Source organism: Triticum aestivum, chromosome 1D, assembly GCF_018294505.1.
Source record: "Triticum aestivum cultivar Chinese Spring chromosome 1D, IWGSC CS RefSeq v2.1, whole genome shotgun sequence".
Taxonomy (NCBI): domain Eukaryota; kingdom Viridiplantae; phylum Streptophyta; class Magnoliopsida; order Poales; family Poaceae; genus Triticum; species Triticum aestivum.
Window position 1 is genome coordinate 123,415,817 of NC_057796.1, and position 14,722 is coordinate 123,430,538.

Consider the following 14,722-nt stretch of genomic DNA (forward strand, 5'->3'; position numbering starts at 1 on the left):
GAGCTGTCGGATTCGAGGGAGAAGAAGAGCAAGGCTAGCTCTCCCTTTCCTCTCTATATGGTGTGTGTGTAACTCTATGAGACCAACCCTTTGCATGGGTGCCCCGGGGGGTTTATATAGGCCTACCCCCCGGGGGTACAATTGTAATCCGGCTGGGCGCGGGTCCCAGCCGTCAGTGTCTGTGTTCGCCGGCTTCTCCACTGGCCATTGGGGCTCGCCGACTGGTGGGTCCCGCCGGCTGCCGGCCTCTTGGTCGACAGGCCGGCCCCACCGCTTGGGGGTCTTGTCGGCGGCTGGTTACTGTAGCCTCGCCCCTGATGACGAGGGCTTTGTAGAGGTAAGCGTGGCTACAGTGTGCCGCCTGGTGGGCTCTAACTGTAGCCTTACCTCATCTTGTCTCCTTAATGTGGCACATGTTTCGAGGGGAGGGGGTAGCCGGCTCCCGGGGGCCGGCTACGCCCCTGGCCGACTAGGGGAGGCCGGGCCGCCTTCGTGTATCTCTCTGGCTAAAGGGGCCCGCCGCCCGCGGGCCGTACTGGCGTCTGTTGTGGATGACGTTGAGGCCAACATGGCTACAGTGCCGGGCCGAACGGGAGATGGCTGACCCGTACGACATCCTGTGGCCATGCCTGCTTTGGGATTCGGGGGTAGTGGGTCGTACTACGACCATGCCCCGTCTTGTCACCATTATGTGGGCACAGTCTTGGTGGGTGCGATCTTGGCCGGCTTCTTGGAGTCGGCGTTCTTCATGGCCGGCTTTTGGGAGTCGGTGTTCTTCATGGCCGGCCTTTGGGAGTCGGTCCTTTTGGAGCCGGCTTCCTAGAGTCGGCCATTTCGTAGCTTTCTTGGGGAAGGTTTCTAGGACTGGGTCGCCTCCTGAGAGTCGGCCCCTGGGATAGCCGGCCGGGGGAAGGCGACCTAGTGCTTCGAATGCTTGAAGGCTCAAATGGCCTGATAATTTTTTGAGGAGCCAGGGGGGTCGGTTAGGCTACGCGTGGCCATTTCCTCCAACAGTAGTCCCCGAAGCTGATTGAGCTTCGAGGTTGGGGGAAGTCGAGAAGCTCGGTCAGCTTCCTATCTTGACAAGCCGGCAGCTGGGAGCCGGCTTCGGCTAGGCGCGCCGTCTTGGCGAAATTTTTTGAAGTCGGAGGGCGGGAGTCTGCCGGCGCGCGCACCGGGCCGCGGGCCGGCCACCTACCGCCTGCGAAACACGTGGCATCCCTTGGCTAAAAAGCCTGCCTGCCCACGCGCATGACTAGACGTCGCCGCAGGTCGGGGGCCCACCACTCCTACGCCTGGGCCCAGGCGTGGATTCTCTGTGGCCCAAAGCCGCCCGCACGTCTTCCTGCGGCGGTTTCGGCACGCCTTTAGGGCGTAATAATCGTGGGGCGTGGGAGGAGTGGGTGCAGTTAATCCCACATCCCACCCCACACCTCGCCTCCTCGGCTTCACCGTCCGAAGCTATAAGTAGGGGGAGGGGGGAAGCGGCAGGCGCTCGCACGCCCCTCTCCTCTCCACCATCTTCTTCCTTCTGCTCTTTCTTGCAACAGCGCCTCGCCGCCGCACCGTTCTACCACTCGATTCTCCGCCGCCGCGCTCATTCTCGCCAGCCCTACACCGCGATGCAGTACGGCGGGGATTGGGACGGCTCCAACGTCCATGAGGATCATGTCAAGTTCCTCCGCAAGACGCGGCGGCTGCCCGGCGCGGACAAGGTGCGGGTCTGTCTCGCGCCGGTGAAGGAGATCACGCCGGAGCCGGAGGAAGGCGAGCGGGTGGTCTTCTGCTCGCATTTCTTGCGGGGCATCGGCTTGCCCGCGAGCGCCTTCTTCCGCTCCTTTCTCGAATTCTACCAACTCCAGCCGCACCACCTCACCCCGAACACGGTGGTGCTGCTGTCTGCCTTCGTCACCTTGTGCGAAGTCTACCTCGGCGTCCTCCCCACCCTCGAGCTCTGGGGGGAGTTCTTCCAGTCCAAGCTGGGCACGCGCATGCAGGGCGTGCCGGCTTAGAGTGGCGCCTTCATCGCGATGCGGAGGGTGACAGCCGACAACCCCTTCCCCGTCATCACGCTGATCCAGTCGGTGAAGCTATGGCAGAAGTCATACTTCTATGTGAAGAACGTCGCCCCGCAGGGCGACTACGTCAATCTGCCGGCTTACGAAGCCGGCCCGCCGGCAGGTAGGCGGCCCCAGTGGTCCTATCGAGCCGTGACGCTGACGCCGGCTGGAGCCGCAGCTGTCGCCCGACTGCGGGTGATGATCCAGTCGGAGGGCCTATCGGGGCCCGACCTGCTGGCCGCCTTCATCACGCGCCGGGTGCTTCCGCTCTAGAGCCTCCCTCATCTGATCTGTTAGATGAGCAGCCAGCTCGATCCGAGTCGGATGTGCACGAAAGACATGCCGCACGACGAAGTGGCCCATATGGTGAACTACCTTGCGAACTGCAAGCTCTCCGCAGAGTGGCAGTTTGGCAAGGAACCATATTGCCGAGCTCACCCGCCGCCCACGGTATGTTCTCTTATTCTCTTTCTCCTCTCTCAGTTTTGTCGCCGAGTTCCTTTTGGCCGACTCTAACTAGTCGGCTTGTCTTGACAGAGCCCTCTTCTTCGGCCTGCAGGGACGCGGAGCGCCGATTCGTCCCCGACCGGGCGGAGCACGATCTGGAGGACCCCGACTTGGGGGCGGCCGCCATGGACGACAACACCGAGGCGGGCGGTGGCCAAGCCGGCGGTGAGGCAGGCGGCTCCGGGCTTGGAGTCAGCTTCGACGACTGGCCGGACGATGACGAGGCGGAAGTCGTCCCACGCCACCAGCCGTCGCCTGGCCACGGCGCGGGTTCCTCCGCCGCGCCGCCTGCTCGGGGCGGGGGGCAAAAGCGTCGTGCCGCGCCGGGCTTGTTCGGCAGTCGGCCGAAGAAGCCCAGAGGCGGGGCAGCGGCGACCAGGCGGGAGGAGGCGGCCGCGAAGGCGGCCCGCTTCCGCAAGGTGGTGAGGCAGCCGCAGACGGTGTCGGCGTAAGTATATACTCCTTCGTGTATTCTTTTTTCTTTTCTCTGGTAGCTCCTGAGTTCTTGTCTTTTCTCCAAAAAACCAGGGCTCCATTGTCGCTCGAGCGGGCTGCTGCCGCCTCCGTCGTTGGGAGGATCTGGGAGCACTACTCGCCGCGTGGACCCCCGTGCCGATCTTCAGGCGGCGACGGAGCGGAACGCGTAGGAGGTGCGGGAGGAGCGGGAGGCGCGGGAGGCGGAGGCATTGAGGGCGGCCGCCGCCAAGGCGGCGCAGGAGGAGGAGGCGGCGAAGGCGCGCGCTGACGCCGCGGCCAAGGCCCAAGCGGAGGCTGCGGCGATGGCGGAGGGGGCCTTGCTGGTCACCCCACTGCGTGTCGCGGCGCCTGGGGCCCAGAGCCCTCGCCAGAAGAAGCCGGCGGTGACCAGCCGGGGCTGGAGAGGGAGGACGACATCGTCATCCTGGAGAGGGTGGCGGCACCGGCCCCGCCGACTGGGGCGACTCAGGGCGGCCGGCCTGACCTGCCGCCTGTGCAATCGGCCGGGGGTGAGCCGGCCGCGAGGACTGATCTGGTGGTCCGGACGCCGTCGCGCCAGCTGACGGGGAAGGCCGCATCGGAGCCGCAGCCGACCGCGGGCTCCAGCTCGTCGGCCCAGGATATGGAGGCGGCCAGCGCCAGCTCGGGGGGGACGCCGGGCGGAGGGACGTCCGTGATGAATGTGGCCGCGCAGGACGTCCGGACCCGGCTTCAAGCCCAGGCTACGGCGCTGAGGAAGTACAACGACGAGTTCCTTGCGATGCGGGCGGCCATCCGGGTTAGTCTTCTTGTCTTGCTTTTTTGATCTTGGTTTCTTCCGTGGGGGCGCGTCAGCACACCCACTGGGTGTAGTCCCCGAGTTCCGAGTCGGCTGCTGAGCAGGCGGCTTGGAACTTCTTAGTGGATCTAGTTTTGCTATTCTTGCTCTTACTTCGCTCTTCTGCCTGTCTTGCAGGACTATCACAACCTTCGCGCGGCCGCCTTCAACTCCCAGGCTCGGGAGCTGACCCAGAAGACCGCCGACCTATCTGAGAGCCGGGGTAAGTGCTTCGTCCTTTATCTCACGTGGGGGCGCGTCAGCGCACCCACTGGGTGTAGTCCCCTAGATTCGGGCCGACTGCTGAGCAGTCGGGTCGGATCTTCCTTGACGACTTCTTCTTATTGCTTCCTTTACTCTGTCATCCTTGCAGCGGCCAACGCTAGTCTGAGGGAGCAGCTGGGAGGGTCTCAGGCTGCCCTTCGTGTTAAGGAGGCCGAGTTTGCCGCCTTGACGCAGGAGCGTGACAGCCTGGCCAAGAGGTTGGCCGACCAGGAGGAGAGCCACAAGGCGGCCCTGAAGGCGGTGCAGGACAGCGAGGCCGCCCTCCAGGCCGAGTACGAGACAGAGGCAGCTAGCTGGGCCGAAGCGAAGCAGACGCTGATCAATGGCTATGGCCAGATCGAAGATTTGGTTGACGGTAAGCCGCCTTCTTCTTCGTCCTTTCTTGCCGCTTGCCGTTTTTGGCTCGTTTTCTGACTTGGTGTTTTTCTTCTTTCTCTTTCTTTCTTGCGCAGAGTACTTCCCTGGCTACTCTACCGCCGCCAACCAGATCATCGAGGCCTGCCGCGAGGCCCAGAGGCAGGCTGGCGCCGAGATTGCGCCAAACGCTCGCCGGTCGCTGGAGGAGCAGCTCTTGGCGATCCAGGCCCGCCTCCAGCCGGCTCATTGCCTGCTCCACCGGCTTCAACGTGTCGGGGCGCAGATGTTGGCCACCCTCTGGCCTGGCGAAGTGGTTCCCCGCACCCCCAGTCAGACGGCCGACTGGCTGGTGGCGGCGGTCGGCCGCTTCGAAGCCTGGAAGGCTTCGGCGGCTCGGTCCGGCGCCAGGCAGGCCGACACGGAGCTGGAGCCGGCGCGGCCGGCTATCATCCGGCGGGCTTCAGTGATCGCCGACTACACCGACACCAGTGCCTTCGCCCCTGAGGTGGACGACAACGGTGTTGCCTAGCCGGAGGGATGGTTCGGGCTGAACCTGGCAGACAGCGAAGACTCGGCGGAGGAGATCGACTCCAGCGACAAGGGCGAAGAGGAGGAGGAGGAGGGTGAAGACGCCGGGCCGGATGGTGGAGCGGCCGGCCAGCCTCAGCTTGACCGTGCCTCCAGCAACACGGCACGCGCGGGTGCACCGCCTACCGTCGGCGATGATCAAGCCGAGACCCGCCAGCCGGCCACTCGTTCAGCTGGTGGCGCCGTCTCCGCCGACCAACCCGACTCCCACACCGCGCCTTTAGTCTAGTCTGCTATCTTTATTTTCCTGTCTTATCACTTTTAGAACAATATTTTGTTAAGTTTGCACAATTCCACCCACTGGGGGTGTATTCGAACTATGTTGATTGCCGGCCTGTTGGGGACTTTATATGTAGATATGACTATGCATGTGTTTGGCTTTTCCTTGTTCTTTGCTTTTCATCCTTCTGCTATTTCCTTTGCCGCCCTCCCTTGGTTGCCGCCTCCCCAGTCAGACAGTTGCTCTGCAATCTGTGGCTGGAGAAGTGCTTGGCCAGTTGGGAGGGCAATTACTCTAGCTTTGTTGGATTATAGCGAAGTGTTTGGGAAGCCGGCCAGCCGGCTGTTCTGACAGCCGGCAAGCATGGTAGGAGGCCGTCTTTTCGCTATACAAGTTCATTAGTCCTTAGCCGATTTTCGTGTGGGCATCCTTTCTGCCTTGGCTCTTGCTAGTCGGACAGTCGGTTCTTCAAGCTGCGACTTTCAACAAGAGAGGACTGCGGAGCCGGCACACTACTTGTCTGACTTCAGGTAGAAATTTAATATAGCTTAAGGCGGCCAGTCCCCGGGCCGACTAGTCGAACTCGGTGCCAGCCAGAAAATCAAATGTAATAATACATTCGTGAATATGACACTCGTCATTCATAGATAAAGGAAGGCAGTCCCCGAGTGCCTCTCGGGGGGCCTGTTGTTCCGTACTTAATACAAAAGGGTAGCATGATACATACTGCTTTTAACTGTAAAATCTTCTCAGGAGGTTCGTGTTCCATGGTCGCTCCGACTCCTTGCCAGAATCATCCCTCTTGCGTGCTCTTGGTTTTTGCGCGTCAATCAGGTAGTAGGAGTCGTTCCCTAGTGCCTCGCTGATGACGAAAGGGCCTTCCCAAGGGGCCGGGAGCTTGTGCTGCCCGGCTGTTCGCTGGATCAGCCGAAGCACAAGGTCGCCCTCCTGGAAAGATCTTGCCTTGACCTTGCGGTTGTGGTAACGACGCAACCCCTGCTGGTAGATGGCGGACCGGCTGAGTGCTAACATCCGGCCTTCTTCCAGCAGGTCGACACCGTCTTCTCGCACTTCCTTGGCCTTCGCCTCCGTGTACATGGTGACCCGAGGCGAGTCGAACTCGATGTCGGTTGGGATGACAGCCTCGGCACCATATACAAGGAAGAACAGAGTGAAGCCGGTTGACTTGTTGGGGGTAGTACGTAGACTCCAGAGGACAGCCGGTAGCTCATCGAGCCAGCAGCCGGCCGATCGCTCCAGTGGTACGACCAGTCGGGGCTTGATGCCAGAGAGGATGAGTCCATTTGCTCACTCGACCTGGCCGTTTGACTGCAGGTGGGCAACGGACGCTAAGTCCAGTCGGATACCCTGCGTTGCGCAGAAACGTGCCAGTGCTCCTTTGGCAAAGTTTGTGCCGTTGTCGGTGATGATGTTGTGCGCTACGCCGTACCGAGTAGTGATGTGGGTGACGAACGTCACGGCAGTCGGCCCGTTCAGCTTCTTGATCGGCTTCGCTTCGATCCACTTGGTAAACTTGTCCACGGCAACAAGCAGATGTGTCAAGCCGCCGCGGGCTGTCTTGAATGGGCCCACCATGTCCAGTCCCCAGACGGCAAAGGGCCAGGTGAGGGGAATGGTCTTGAGTGCGGAAGCCGGCAGGTGTTGCTTGGAACTGAAGACTTGGCATCCTCTGCAGCTCTTGACTATCTCTTTGGCATCTTCCAAAGCAGTCGGCCAAAAGAAACCGTGGTGGAAAGCTTTGGCCACAAGTGATCTGAGGCTGCGTGGTGGCCGCATTCGCCTTGATGGATATCCTTGAGGATTGCCACTCCATTCTCTGGCTCGACGCAGCGCTGGAAGACTCCAGTGACACTGCGCTTGACAAGCTCTCTATTTATTATTGCATATGCTCCGGCTCATCGTTGCACTAGTCTTGCTGAGATCTCATAAGCCGGCAGCTCTCTGTTGACTAGGAATTTGAGGATGGGTTGGGCCAATGATGGAGCTGTGACTTCTTCTACTGTTAGTACGGCCACCATGACTCGGGTGGGTGGGTCGGGTGGCGTGGAATTGGAGTCAGCCACCGCTTCTTGTGTTGCTGCAGTCCCCGGGCCGACTGCTGCAGTCCCCGGGCCGGGTTCTGAAGTCCCGGAGCCAGGTGCGACTATGGCAGTCCCCGGGCCGGTTGTCGAAGTCCCCGTGCCGCCTACGGGGTTCCTCCAGTCGGATCCGGCTGCATCGGGGGCAGGCGGTACGAAGATAGAGTCCGACTCTGGAGACGGCTTGATGGACGGCTTGAGGAGGCGCTGGAGGGAGACACCAGTCGGTATGGCTTGTCGGGTGGAGCCGATCCACGCCAGGGCATCTGCTTGGTCGTTGTCGGCCCGTGGTACGTGAAGGAACTCGCACCCTTCAAAGTATCCACTGATCTGCTGGACGAGGAATCGATAGCTCGCCATGTTTGCATCCTTGGCGTCCCAGTCGCCAGATGACTGCTGGACCACCAAGTCTGAGTCGCCATAACACAGGATCCGGCGTATGCCGAGTTCTTTGGCTAGCCGGAGTCCGTGTATGAGCGCCTCGTACTCGGCAACGTTGTTGGAGGCGGCGAAGTGGATTTACAGCGTGTATCTCAGTTTGTCGCCTTTGGGAGAGGTGAGGACGATGCCGGCTCCCAAGCCGGTGTGTATCTTGGACCCGTCGAAGTGCATCTGCCAATGGGTAGAGTCGGGAGCCGGGGGTAGGTACTGGGTCTCGGCCTAGTCGACGAGGAAGTCGGCCAATGCTTGGGACTTGATGGCGGTGCGGGGTTGGTAGAAGATTGTGTATGGTGCCAGCGCAATGGCCCATTTAGCCACCCGGCCGGATGCATCCCGGCTGCCTATGATCTCGGCAAGCGGGGCGGTGCACACGCCCGTGATGGGATGCTCTTGGAAGTATGGCTTCAGCTTCTTGGCGGCGAAGTACACCCCATAGCACATCTTCTGGTAGTGTGGGTAGTTTTGCTTTGAGCTGGATAGTACTTCGCTTAGATAATACACCGGCCTCTGGACTAGCTGGGCTCGGCCTTCTTCCGGTCGCTGGACCACGACAACTGTACTGACCACTCGGCTAGTCGCGGCAATGTTAAGGAGCATGGGCTCCTTCTCAGTCGGCGCCGCCAGGACAGGTGGAGTAGTCAGCATTTTCTTCAACTCATGGAAGGCTTGGTCGGCTTGGTCATTCCACTCGAAATGAGTGGATTTCTTCATGAGTCGGTACAGGGGGAGGGCCTTCTCTCCTAGCCGGCTGATAAATCGGTTTAAGGAGGCCAGGCACCCAGTGAACTTCTGCACGTCCCGCAACTTGGTGGGAATCTCCATCCTCTCAATGGCCTTGATCTTCACAGGGTTGCACTCAATGCCATGTTCGGAGACCAGAAAGCCTAACAGCTGGCCGGCTGGTACTCCGAACACGCATTTCTCGGGATTGAGCTTGATCTGGAACCGACGCAAGTTGGCAAATGTTTCTTTGAGGTCCTCCAGCAGGGTGCCGCGCTTCTCTGTCTTCACCACAATATCGTCTACGTAGACGTGGGCATTTCTGCTGAGTTGCTTGAGGAGGCATTTCTGCATGCAACGCTGAAAAGTGGCACCGGCATTCCTTAAGCCGAATGTCATAGTCAGGTAACAGAAAGCTCCGAATGATGTGATGAAAGCAGTCTTCAGGCGGTCTGATGGGTCCAACTTGATCTGATGGTACCCTGAGTAGGCATCCAAAAAACTCAACAGCTCGCATCCGGCCATGGAGTCTATCACTTGGTCGATCCGTGGTAAAGCAAACGGATCCTTGGGGCAGGCCTTGTTGAGGCTGGTGTAGTCTATACACATACGCCACTTGTTATTCTTCTTCAAAACCAAGACTGGGTTGGCAAGCCACTTTGGGAAAAATACTTCCATAATAAAGCCAGCGGCGAGGAGCCAGGCTATCTCTTCTCCTACGATTCTTCACTTCTCTTCTGACAGTCGGCGGAGGTGCTGCTTGACCGGCTTCGCATCGGCTCGGACGTGTAATTTGTGCTCGGTGAAATCCTTGGGATGCCTGGCATGTCCTTTGGGGACCATGCAAAGACGTCTCGATTCTCACGAAGGAAGTCGACGAGCTCGCCTTCCTATTTACTGTCCAGGTTTGCCCCAATTACAGCAAACCTTTCCGGGTTCTCCGGGTCCAGGGGTATCTTCTTCGTCTCCTTGGCCGGCTGGAAGGAGCCCTGCGCATCATAATATTTGGGGTTGGGGGACAAGGCCGGCTGCTTGCCGGCCATGGCCACAACCCGTTCCAGCATCTTCTTCTCTTCTGCCACTACGAGGGACTCGGCCAGCCGACTACTGGCCATAGCACACTCGATGGACTTCTTGTAGTCGCCGGCTACAGTGATGATCCCCTTCGAGCTCGGCATCTTCATCTTCAGGTAGGCGTAGTGGGGCACAGCCATGAACTTGGCCAGAGCAGGTCGGCCAAGCAAAGCATGGTAGGGGCTCTCCAGATCCATTACCTCAAACCAGATCGCTTCTCGGCGAAAATGATCCTTGTCTCCGAAGAGAACATCCATCTTGATCTTGCCGATCGGGGAACAAGACAAGCCGGGCACGATGCCATGGAACACGGTCCGGCTTGGCATGAGCTGCTTCGCCTTGATGTTCAGCTTCTCCATGGTATCGCAGTACAGTATATTGATACTGCTTCTGCCATCAATCAGGACGTGGGAGAATCGGGCAGCTCGCCTCTCTGTCGCGAGGGTGACATCCAAGACTAGTGCGTAGGAGCCAGGGGATGGTATCACCTCTGGGTGGTCGGCCTGGCTCCAGTTGATGGGCTTCTCGGACCAGTGCATGAACTCAGGGGTGCTAGAGGCGACTGCGTTGACCTCTTGGTGCTGACGGCGCCGACTACGCTTGTCTTCAACTTGGCTTGTGAAGACGATGTAGGCGGCGTGCTCTTCAGGGAACTCATCTTGAATGGCTCCGACCGCTGGTCGAGCCGCCGGCTGCTGGGGGCTGGAGGCGGCGGGCCGGGAGGCGGAGGCGGCACCAGCCCCTCGCCCTTGGAGATTCGCGTGAGCCAGTGGCACTTTCGGGTCGTGTGGTTGGACGGCTTCGCGCCACTGTGGAACTTGCAGGGGGCGTCGAGAGTCTGCTCGTAGGAGAAAGCCGGCTGCCAAGCCGGCCTGCCACCCTTCTTCTTGGGAGAGGGCCGCTCTTCGGGCTGCTCATCTTCAACGGTGGCCACTTGCCGACTGGTGGAGGGCGGCATAGGGGCCTTGCGCTTGTGATCGTTCTGGTAGGGGCGTCGATTGGAGTCGCCAGCCAGCGTCTTGGGAGCCGGAGCGATCACCTTCCCAGAGGCGTCCACTCAAAGCTCGGTCTTCATTGAGGAGTCGGCCGTGGCGTACTTGTCCGCGATGATCAGCAGTTCGTCGAGGGTAGCCGGCTCGTCGCAGAGGAGTCGGTGCTTGAGGAGGGTGCCCTCTCGGCACCCGGCGGTGAAGTACTCGATGGCCTGAACCTCGTGCACCCCCTCGCAGGAGTTGCGGAGCTCGGCCCACCGCGTGAGGTAGTCGCGGGTCGACTCGTTTGGCCCTTGGACGCATAGGGAGAGTTGGCGAGGCTTGGGAGGCCGCTTGTACGTGCTGGTAAAGTTACGGACAAAGACTTCCGTGAAGTCCAGCCAGCTGTTGATGCCGTAGGGCTTGAGGCTGTTGAGCCAGGTGCGCCCCGTGCCGTGTAGCATGAGGGGGACGTACTTCACGGCTACGCGCCGATTGCCGTTGGCTATGCTGACAGCAGTAGAGTAGTCGATGAGCCAATCTTCCGGCTTCACAGAGCCGTTGTACTTAGGCGTGTCTCTGCAGAGCGAGAACCCTTTGGGGAAGGGCTCGTCGTGGATGCGGGGGCCAAAGCATGGTGGACCAACATCATCTTCTTCTTCTAGCACCAGGGACCGAGCTAGGCGGTCGACCCGGTGGCAGGCGTCGGTCTCGCCGACTCCTTCGCGGTGACCTAGTCGGCCACCAAGGGTCGGATGCATGACAGGCGGCGGGGTGGGGTATCTCTCCCCTCGAGGCGGGGGAGGAGGCGGATTTCCCTGGCGCTCCACCGCTCGAGGGCGGCCTTCCGCGTCGCACTCGATGGTGATACGAGTCCGGCTGCGGCTAGCAGCCGGCTCCTTGTCTTTCCTCACGCGGGCGCCGCTCGCAGTCGGCGACCGGGATGTCGCGGCGTGCTCCCGACGCGGGGGAGGACTCTCAGTGCGGGCGCCGGCTTCGTGCCGCTCCGCGGCCGCGTCGATCAGCTGCTGGATCCGCCTTGTCATGTAGGGGAGCTCATCGGCCCCCAGCCCATTTAGCTCTTCAGCGGCCGCCTGAGTGGCTCGCAGATTCTCGAGCGGGGTGGCGTAGACGGGGCGGTCTGCCCCCAGCATGCTGGCGATAGCCGCGCCGCGCTTCTGGACGAAGCCGGCTCGGCTCGGCCCGCCGCGAGGCGGCGTGCCAAAGGCGGCGCGGTCGACTTCGCGCTGGTGAGCCTCGGTGAGGCATCTCATGGTGGCTATCTTCTGGCCTTCCACGACGAGGGCGAGGCGGCGTGCCTCCAAGGTCTCGGCGTCGGTGTCGGCCGGGATGGGGACGGATAAGTCGTGCATCGCCGCTTGCAGGGCGTCGTGGGCGTTCTCGCCCGAGTTGGCGACGTGGCTGATGACCAACACTTTGGTGACAGCGCTGCTGCCGCTGTCAGCTCGAGGGAGAGGGTCGTCGAAGACCACCACGTCGGAGGGGTAGGCGTCGAGCGAAGCCGTGTCGGAATCGACAAGCATTGGGTCGGTGGAGCCGACCGACTCCAAGTCTACAGCAGGCTCACTAGAGACGTGAAGTTGGTCGAGGAGGCTGACGAGGCGGCTCTCGGGGTAGTCCGTGCCGGCGTCGGACGCGGGCTCGTTGGAGATGCGAGTCTCGCCGAGCAGATCGGCGAGGCAGCTCGCTGCGCACGCGTCGTTGACACCTTGCAGCGCGTCGGGGCAAACGCCATCGGGCGCAGCAGGCTGGCTGCGCTCGCGGGGGAGGAAATGGGTTCCCGTCCAGAATAGGTCTCCGGACGATGGTGCACCTGGCCCCACGGTGGGCGCCAAATGTCGGGTGGTAGGTTCAACATATGCCAACGGGTGGCTTATCATTGTGGAGCCAGTAAGACGTCGCCGGTGCCTGGAAACGGGATGAGGCGAAGACATGCACGCCGGCGAATCTTACCCAGGTTCGGAGCTCTCGGTGGAGATAACACCCCTAGTCCTGCTCTGCGGGGTCTCCGCATGATCACTAGATCAAAACGAGTAGCTACAAGTGCTCCTTGAGCTGTCGGATTCGAGGGAGAAGAAGAGCAAGGCTAGCTCTCCCTTTCCTCTCTATATGGTGTGTGTAACTCTATGACACCAACCCTTTGCATGGGTGCCCCGGGGGGTTTATATAGGCCTACCCCCTGGGGGTACAATTGTAATCTGGCTGGGCGCGGGTCCCAGCCGTCAGTGTCTGTGTTCGCCGGCTTCTCCGCCGGCCATTGGGGCCCGCCGACTGGTGGGTCCCGCCGGCTGCCGGCCTCTTGGTCGACAGGCCGGCCCTACCGCTTGGGGGTCTTGTCGGCGGCTGGTTACTGTAGCCTCGCCCATGATGACGAGGGCTTTGTCGAGGTAAGCGTGGCTACAGTGTGCCGCCTGGTGGGCTCTCACTGTAGCCTTACCTCGTCTTGTCTCCTTAATGTGGCACATGTTTCGAGGGGAGGGGGTAGCCGGCTCCCGGGGGCCGGCTACGCCCCTGGCCGACTGGGGGAGGCCGGGCCACCTTCGTGCATCTCTCTGGCTAAAGGGGCCCGCGGCCCGCGGGCCGTACTGGCGTCTGTCGTGGATGACGTTGAGGCCAACATGGCTACAGTGCCGGGCCGGACGGGAGATGGCTGACCCGTACGGCGTCCTGTGGCCATGCCTGCTTCGGGATTCGGGGGTAGTAGGCCGTACTGCGACCACGCCCCGTCTTGTCACCATTATGTGGGCACAGTCTTGGTGGGTGCGATCTTGGCCGGCTTCTTGGAGTCGGCGTTCTTCATGGCCGGCTTTTGGGAGTCGGTGTTCTTCATGGCCGGCCTTTGGGAGTCGGTCCTTTTGGAGCCGGCTTCCTAGAGTCGGCCATTTCGTAGCTTTCTTGGGGAAGGTTTCTGGGACTGGGTCGCCTCCTGAGAGTCGGCCCCTGGGATTGCCGACCGGGGGAAGGCGGCCCAGTGCTTCGAATGCTTGAAGGCTCAAATAGCCTGATAATTTTTTTAGGAGCCAGGGGGAGTCGGTTAGGCTACCCGTGGCCATTTCCTCCGACATAGATAGAGAGAAAGTGAGAAAAAGCTGTAACCTGGGCATTACATGAGGAAGGAGTGAGTGGTGCACATGCCAAGTTCACTGGACTACCGTGTTTCACACTCCTCCATCGTAACAGTGGAGACAATAGCTTTCATCAAAAATAAACAATGAATACTCGTTGCTCGTCCTCTATATCGGAAAGAATACTTTCATTCGCCGACATGTGGGACGTCGACCATCCTGGTCAACCTGCCTAGTGCTCCAGGATCCATCTATGAACTGACAAACAAAAAGCAATCGAAAGGAAACCACAATCGCAATGAAAACGGGAAAAGAATAGGATGTGAGAATTGGTCGGTGCTTCGCAAAAAGAAGATTGGAATGAAAATATAGCAGCATAACTGATTCGCCCACCTTTCCTTCGTCGGTACAGAAGAAAAATGGCAGAAGTGAGTAGCCTGGAGTGAGGTTTTCTTCAAGAAAGGGAATAAAGGGCTTGAACGAGCTTTCCAGTGAAATGATGGTTGCTTCGTCCAGTCCAACTTGGAGGCCACCTTACAACTGCTGGTAAAGGTGTGGGTTTTGTGATATGATGGGTCATGACGGCCACACCGGGGTGACAGGTGAGTCTCGACTGTAGCACCTCGCTGTGATTTGGTGGATGGCACGCGGGCCCGGATGCTTTGAAATGTCCCGCATGTAGATAGAGTGGCTAGTCATATAGGAGTGCTCAATATTGTGCACCGCGACCAAGGCGGAGAGGAAAACGAGAGAACTATGTAATTAATGCATGAGTTTAATTAGGGTAGTTTTGTAAAGTATGAGATACATTCCTCCAATCGCAAAATGCCTTGGTTCATGAGATTTGAGATTTGAGCCCTATAAACCGGAAGGGAGGGAGTACTGCACACGGTGTAGTCTAGTCACTTGTTGAAATCTCTAGAAAGGCAAATACTCCTTTCCGGTTTACAGGGCTGTACTACTCCCTCCATCTAGGTGTGTAAGTCATCTTACGAAAACCAAATAGTCCCAAAACACTTA